Source organism: Taurulus bubalis, assembly GCF_910589615.1.
Source record: "Taurulus bubalis genome assembly, chromosome: 2".
Taxonomy (NCBI): domain Eukaryota; kingdom Metazoa; phylum Chordata; class Actinopteri; order Perciformes; family Cottidae; genus Taurulus; species Taurulus bubalis.
Window position 1 is genome coordinate 5,425,487 of NC_136590.1, and position 8,493 is coordinate 5,433,979.

The window sequence follows — 8,493 nt, forward strand, 5'->3', positions numbered from 1 at the left end:
GGTTGGTGTACCTGGACCTGCAGGATCAAAACGCAGCAGCACAGTAAAACAGTTGATGGACGGAGATGAAACAAGCAACAGCACCGAGGGCACATGCGCTTGGAAGAGGATCTGAGTAGCGCCCAATCTCTCCCCTTCTCCCATTTTTCACCCCTCAATATTTCCTAATAATTAGCGCTGCGGCACAGATGTGAGTCTCTCCCTCTTCGCCCCGGCTGCCTTTTCAATCCTCTCGACTGCGAATGTGGGATATTACGACAATTTGAAAAAGAGAGCATCATGTGCTTTCTATTTCATAAAGCCATTAAAATTGAGGACGAAAGATGAAAGCTGAGCGGCAACGTACAAGGAGAAGAAGAACAAAAAAAGCTGTGGAGAATTATAGGAAAAGCGTATTTGAGGACTGCAATCATCTTTAAGTAGTCTGATGAACCCAAACATGTGGAGGATAAGAGGAGAGACTTTGGAAGTTTGAAAATCAACTCACTGGACTTTATGAAGCATGGAGATGGGGGGGTGTATGAGTCAACTGGCAGTAAAAACTTTCAAAGGCGACTGATAACTTTATTTTGTGAGATTATGGGCGAAAAAATTCATCAAGGCCAAAAGAAATATGTGCAGCTGATTGGACGTCCTGTTTCTCACCAATGAATCATTTCCCCCGTAAACAGGAATCAAACGTGTACGCTTCCGCTCGCGTCGATCAAAGTGACGAGTGACTCCGAGATCCAGTATGAACGAGACAATGATTCAGTGCACACAAAAGAAAAAGTGAAAAAAACACAACACACACACACAGATGTGAGTTTCCGGCTGCAACGTGACATTTTAAAATTCACTTTCATTCAAAATCTAAAAGACAAAAATACATCTTAAATTTAAAAAATGCACTCCTTTGTCAGAGTCTCTAAATAAAGAGTCTTCAGCAAATGTGACGGAACGCAGGAAGTTTGATTCCGGCTTTAGTTATAAACATTTCCATGCTGCTGCTGCTGCTGCTGCTGCTGCTGCAAAAAGCTACATAGCTGAAATAAATGGCACTTCATCACACGGAGCCCTGGCGCTGTTATTGATGAGATTTCGGAAACAAGCGTCCTGGATTCCTTCAAGTTAGCGTCACGGAGGGACCTATAACCTGCTGCAACACATAATCCCTCCATTTTACTCCAGCTACTTCCTGGCCCTCGCTTCTCCCACGTGGACGCTGAACCTGGCATATCTCTGCGTCAGACACCCTGGATGTAGAGTTATGGATGGAGGCTAACATCTTTCTTTTATTTTAGTTACAAAAAAAACTTTTAGAAACTCCAACAAAAAATAAAATAGCTGCTTTCTTGCTTAAAAATCAAAATTTGGAGTGATTGTTTGAATTCAGCCGGAGTAGTTGGAGGAGGCCCCTGGTCTACTGGGGCCCCGGAGGGACCACACAGCTGCTCTGCAATAATTGCTTGTGCAAGAAACCGGGGAGAGGTAGAGGCCGGTGCAGACGGAGTGGTTCGGTCTGAGCCTCCTCGGTAACCCGGCTGTGTGAGTCCATCCCAGGTGTGTCGCTCCGGTCGTGTGAAACACAAAATAGCATCAACACTCCATACTCTTGATGTCATTTCCACCCCCTTGACTTTCTTACTTTCTCTCTCTCTCTCTCTCTCTGTTGCTCTATTTTGGGGGTTTTGTCCTCACTGCTTTGCTTCAGATGGAGAGTTTAAACGGAGGTTTGCCTCCCCCTGGTGGTGAAGCTGTGCAGCAGCAACAAACACGAATACTGTGAATGTCTCTCGGGTGTCTGAGGTGAAAAGTTTACTCATCCACATACACTTTGTAAATGCAAATTGTTATCCTTTTATTGTTTATAGTCCTTCACGTTACATATTAAGATGACTGCAGATTGGCAGAATGTTGAGCTTGTATCTTTTTGATGCACTGAGTTTAAGACAAGTGAAGAGATATTAATCCACCAGTGAAAATGGTTCCAGACAAATACTCTAACTTTATTTTGCTTTAATACAAACAAAGTTTGTATTCATTTAAACCAATCACAATTGTCTTGGGTAGCGATAAGCACAAAAGCAATGGTGACCTTGTGTGTGCAGCGAAAGAATAGGAGAAAGTTGGTCTATACATTTTTTGGACGACGCCACAGGAAGTTACACTGATTCCCTCGATGAAAAGCCAATGGGATTCTTCCATTTTGGATTGTCGCAGGAAATAATATCTGTGGCAAACAAACATTTTATGATACTTACATGTTTTGTTCATCAAGATAATCCTCACAAATGAACACAACATGCATTTTTGACTTCATGACTTCGCGTTAGTAGCTACGGCTAACTCCACCACGGTCACATGACTTCACGTTAGCGGCTACGGCTAACTCCACCACGGTCACAGGGCTTCATGTTAGTGGCTACGGCTAACTCCACCACGGTCACAGGGCTTCATGTTAGTGGCTACGGCTAACTCCACCACGGTCACAGGACTTCACGTTAGCGGCTACGGCTAACTCCACACGGTCACATGACTTCACATCAACACCACTCAACTAAAGGACGACTAGAGTTCTTGTGAGGACGTTTAATCGTCTCATTTAGACTCCTAGTCGCGTAAAAGCTTCTGAATTCACCACAGGGGCGTTTACTGACTGGTTTTATATTGGAGGACAAAACGTTGAAATCTCTTCCGCTCGTCTTAAACTAAGACCTGATTTCAGACATCTCATCAAACACACGATGACACAACTATATATATTTGTGACCCGTTTCTCAAGGGTCAGAAGGATTAAATAGGTTTGGGGAAGTCAGTAAGTAACAAATCAAACACAAGTGAAGGTCAGTACTGTCAAAGTGGAAATTTGCTTGGCAACGTTGAATCGCATGCAGAGTGTTAGTGCGGATTAACTCCACCTGCTTGGGTGGATCCTCTGATTCTACTGTAGTAAATTCATTTTTAAGCGACATTTGACAGTTTTAAATCCTGATGAAATCCAGGCTCATCCTCAAGCCCTCACATTGTGAATTTCTGCACCATTTAAATCTCCCAATCACCACTGCCGATCACCTGACCCTGCACACCTGCTCCTCATTCCCTGATTGAGCCACACCTGCTCCTCATTCCCTGATTGAGCCACACCTGCTCCTCATTCCCTGATTGAGCCACACCTGCTCCTCGTTAAGACTTCAGCGCTCTTGCTCCTGAAAAACAGCTGCTTTAGTGTATCTGTGGCCTGGATTTTCCAGATATGTTAAATTATGATTTAATATTGTTTTTATTTTGAGAATATTTTATTTATAGAATAACTTAATACTAGTAGTTTGCAGAATAATTCTATTTATTTTTATATCTTTTATTTTGTACTTTTTAAAATATTTTTCTTTAATATATATTAAAGGATATAAGTACTGTTGCAACCCTTCGATTATATTGTAAAAACAATAAACTAAACATGTGTTTGATATATTTATTGCATATAAACAGCTACATTTATAAGAATTTGTAAAAAAAAAAAAACACACACAAAAAACATTTCCATTTCATCATATCCAGTGCATTCGTACACTTAATAGAGACTGAAATGTGAAGCAGCAGATCATATAAAAATACTTACTCACAAAACGGACCCGTTCCCAGGAGATGTACATGCAGCACACACACACACACACATATATATATGTATATATATGTATATATATATATATATATATATATATATATATATATATATATATATATATATATATATATATATGTGTGGATATTGATTACAGAACAAACAAATACATCGTGGTTGTCAAAATAAGAAGCCACTCATGATCAGACGTTAACACCTCAGTCATTTATTACTTAAACATAAGAAAGAAGGGACTCCAAGTATAAGAAAAGTAACATTGCAATTTAAAATCAAGTGCACTTCAACAATGTCTCGTCCTGTCAGGGAGCCGTCCCTTCCTACTGCGTGAAGTGAGATACACAAACCGAAAAAACTATCTAAAGAATCGCTTTACTATAAGGCTTTGGGTGGGGTGCTGTGTTCGTCGAGATGTCGGTGGTGGTGACAAATATATAAGTGAATATACCCACACAAAAACATAAAAACAGCAACAATGTCCTCCTCCGACACCTGTACACCAACAGAAACGAGACACGGTAAGAGTCGCCCGTGTAATGGCCTCCAGGAGGAGTCGGGCATTGGGCTCATTTGTGCTAAAACTCCTGCTTCAAGACGTTTTTTGTGTGGTTTTTTTTCACAAAGAAAAGAAGATGGCAGCTCTGCACTTCACCTGGGCCAAACGGTATTAGCATGTAATTTCCGGTGTTTGTCAGGAGCTCCAGATGGATGGAGTTTATTATATCGCGGACAAAAGTTCAGCCAGATGAGTTTCCATGACGCAGGAAGTCAGTCACGGAGGGTTTAAACATCTCAGGTTTTTGCCTACTTCAGCGCAGATGGCTGAGATTCTCCACATGGGACGGGACATTTGACCGAAAGTCAATTTAATGTACTTTTTTACATGATAAAAAAAAAATACCTGGCCCTGTGTGAGGGATTTGATCCTCCCGTCGCCTCCGGTGACTTGCACAGTTCTCCACAACCGCCGTGAGTGAACTACAATTACCGTCTGGTCCAGGTACCATTTAAAGGTGACTCATTCAAAAACCACTCGGATAATGACGCACTGCGTTGAGCTGGATGTAAGAGAAGTAGGTCACTTTCATGATTTCCTACTGTACAAAAGAGAAGAAGAAAAAAAACTTATCCTTGTAACAGGACAAATCTGAAGAGAAATTAAACTTTTGAGGAGAAAAGTTTCATCTGCAATTTGATCCAACATCAAACAATGCCATTTCCATATACGTAGGCCGGTTAAGACGGTAAAATGCAGCAATTCACAATTGCCTTAGTGCGTGTTACATACTCAGTATATATAACAATGTACATCAATGGCATTTCACATTTGACATTCTCGATAATACGCAAAGTACTGTACCTGGAGTATAACCCACAAAACGATGCTGGTACCTTTGTTAAAAAAAAACAAGACATCTTGACATTACAGAGTTTTACATTAAGGAAAAAGAAGACAGAAAACATGTGGTTGGATTGTAACTACGTCAAAATGAATAGAGAGAAGTTGATCCGTTGAACAGCAGGTGGCAGTGTTTATCCGTTACTCAACAGACCTTTTTACAGCTGGTGTCATCATAAAGATACGTGTGCATGTTGGCAACGGAAGTGGCGTTTTCATCCAGACGAGTTGGCGAGCTTTAAAACGTTGAAATAAAACTGTGAACAGCATCAAAATGTTGTGTTCGGTTGTCGGAATCGATAACTCAGCAAAAACGGCAACAGGTGTTTTAACTGATGACTTCCAAATGCGTCCCTCATAGTTTCATAATGTTTGACATGGATGATAAACACAGATGAGTATGTATTTAAAACTGATTGAGGACTTTTACCGACATGTTCTGTCGGCGTTTTCAACAGCTGCTTCACTACAGGCAACACAGTCACTGGTTTCAGTTACTGTGAGGAACTATGTTATGAAACCGTCTCAGTTTAGTCCTGCTCCTCTATAGACCTCCGTCAGTAAACAGACCACCAGAGGGAAGGGAGGCAAAGGGGAACCAGAACCAGGACTGAGAGGACCAGACTGTCAGACCCTGCTGCAGCAAAATTAGAAGTGTACTCTAAGCACCAGGGACCCTGGTGCTTAGAGACACTACCACCTTTGTCCACAGGGGGCCCCAAAATCAACACAAACTGAAAGTTCCTCGTAGTAGCTTTAAAACCCAAACTGCAAGCTATTAAACGTGTATACTACCACTGGACTGTTTTTGGCGGCCATTTTAAAAATCAATAGTCACCAGAGGTAACATAGTTTTAACTCACTCAGTAATCGCACAAAGATCTGGAAAAGTCCATTTATTTAGGTCGCGTTCGCCATCTTTGGTGGTTAATGCTGTTGCACTCCGTCGTGCTCCCGTTGCCAAACTGCGTGTGCACACTTGCATACGTCATCATAGTTCACAAGCTGTAAAAGGGTCTACGCAATACCAAAAAAAGGGTGAAGCCAGAAGTGTAGCCATCACAGACGCTTTCTTTGTTTGTTTGCCCCCCAAAAAGAAGAACGACTTGTACAATTTTGTCGTGTAAATAGTGTCAGAAAAACATCTACCATGGCTAGTCTGGCTCGTGTTTATGAGACTCCATCTTGGGAGCCAAAAACTGTCAATGGTTTGATCAATAAGCAAGTTGGTGTAGGCAGTTGATGCTATAAAGTACATACCCTCATCCTGGACCAATTTCACCCCAATGATTCTCAAATTTTAAGGAATACTGAACTGTGTAGAGCTTCTTTTTTTTGTGAATTCAGAAGGAGGGCAGTATTTGTATGAGTGAAACCCCGCCCCCCAAAAAAGCCAATCATAAACATGGAAATGGCTTTTTGTACAACACAGTCGGTCACTTGGCACAAGACAATCTTGGTGTTCAATGTGTTCGTTTGAGGGCACAGAGGTTTTCGGTTGACGTCGCTGTTGTGTGGTCTTGGGGTTCGTGGCGAGGCGGTGGGACAATGCAGTGAGACACATGCACGAAATTAAACTGGAAAATGGTCTCGAATTGGAGCCGCTGCACCTGATTCATCTTGAGCGGACACAAAAAATACAGAAAGCAGCGCTTGCAGGGAAGTGAAGTGAAGTGGAGCGTGTTGCTCTGCAGGACTGAAACGTGTTCACGTGCACGAGATGACCGGATGACCGGCACATGAACCAGAATCCCTGCAGCCGCGAGACTTCACAACTGCACTCGCGTTCGTCCCTCCAGGCCAAGAATGAATCATGGGGTTGCAGCAACATTTGACATTTCAATGCATGTTTTGAGATTTTATTTAGAGATTGGATTTCATGAGATGTATTTATTTATATTTCAGTCAGCAGTACTTTTTCCTCACTGGCCCTCTAAATCTTCACAATGGTCATAAACGCATTAGAGTTCTTCCAAGATATGCAGAAAACTGAAATTACAGTCGCGACAGAGAAGCAATTATTGGAATTATCGACTGATCTGTCGTCTATTTCCTTGACTAATCGATTACCTGTTTGGTCTACAAAACCTCAACAAATAACGATGATGAATGTCATAATTTCCCCAAGCCAAAGGGGATGTTTTTTCCCGATTGCTTTAAAAATGAAAACCCAAAGATATTCAATTAAAAGCAGCAAATCTGATTTTTTTTATTTAATAATTTAAATAAAAAAATGTACAAATGTTTGGAAGAATTGAACAATTCTAAGATTATTTTACTGTGAAAATTCAGCTACAAACTACCAGTAAAAAGGGAACGTTTGTGAGTGAATTGAAGCGTTTTTGCAGCTCAAAACATTGCATTGAAATAGAAAAAAAGTGTTGCTGGAGAATCAATTCGTCCTCATGCAAAGAAACCCCAAATATTGATCCTCACAGAAAACGTTCGTCGAGGAAGAAAGTAAAAGATCTGCAGCGCCAAATGAACAGGGGCGACGGGACAAGTGCATCCTGGGACGTGATGGCGCTATGCAGGACCATCCGCATCCATCTGATGCTGCCACCTGCATCTCGCTGTGTAGTGTGAATTAGGTTACACGTGGAGAACTTAAAAGAAAACATCACAAAAACACACCAGTAAACACGATGGTCGCATGCCTCGGCATCCCAGCTGGGGGGGGGAACCTGCTGCCGCAGAGCAAGTGTTGCACAATTGTGATAAGAACCATCACAACATTTTACATGTACATTATATTTGAGTATGAATGCACATGTAACCGACCGTGGAACAGAGAGAATGGAGGAGCTATTCCACGACGTCGTATACAAATATAACATGATATATAAGGACTTAAGACGTACTGACGATACCGACACGTTATAGACACATTGCTCATACATTCATATATGTCAGCACTTAAATATGTATATACAGTATACGTGTATATATTCATATGTATACAGATATATCAAAGGAGGAATAAATAGTGCCATTAATGAGGTGAGACAACCTAGTTTCCACTCTCCTCTCTGGATTCATGCTACCGAGGCTGCTTGTTGTAATGCCGGAGGGTTGAACTACCGACGAGCTCTTCTGAGGGATGCTGACGGTCTTCCGGGTCGACAGCTCCGACCCGCCTACACTTTGATGGGAATCCATGTCAGAAACGACTCTCCCGAAGGAGCGACATGTTGCAGGTTTTCCTTTTTTTCTCCTTTTAAAAACACTCCATTGCCGTCCTTTTCGGGCACTAGGTTTAGTTTACAGTATGATGCCACGTAATGAATACTTTTTAAAAGTACATGTGTATGCCTATATGTAACAACTACAGCCTGATATTTAGACGCGAGTACATTCTATATATCTGATGGGGGGGTATTGACATATATTGCAATGCTTTAGTACATACAAAAAAAAAAAAATGTGACTTGCCCCCCGGTGTGTGTGTGGAGTCAGGCATAATAAACACACA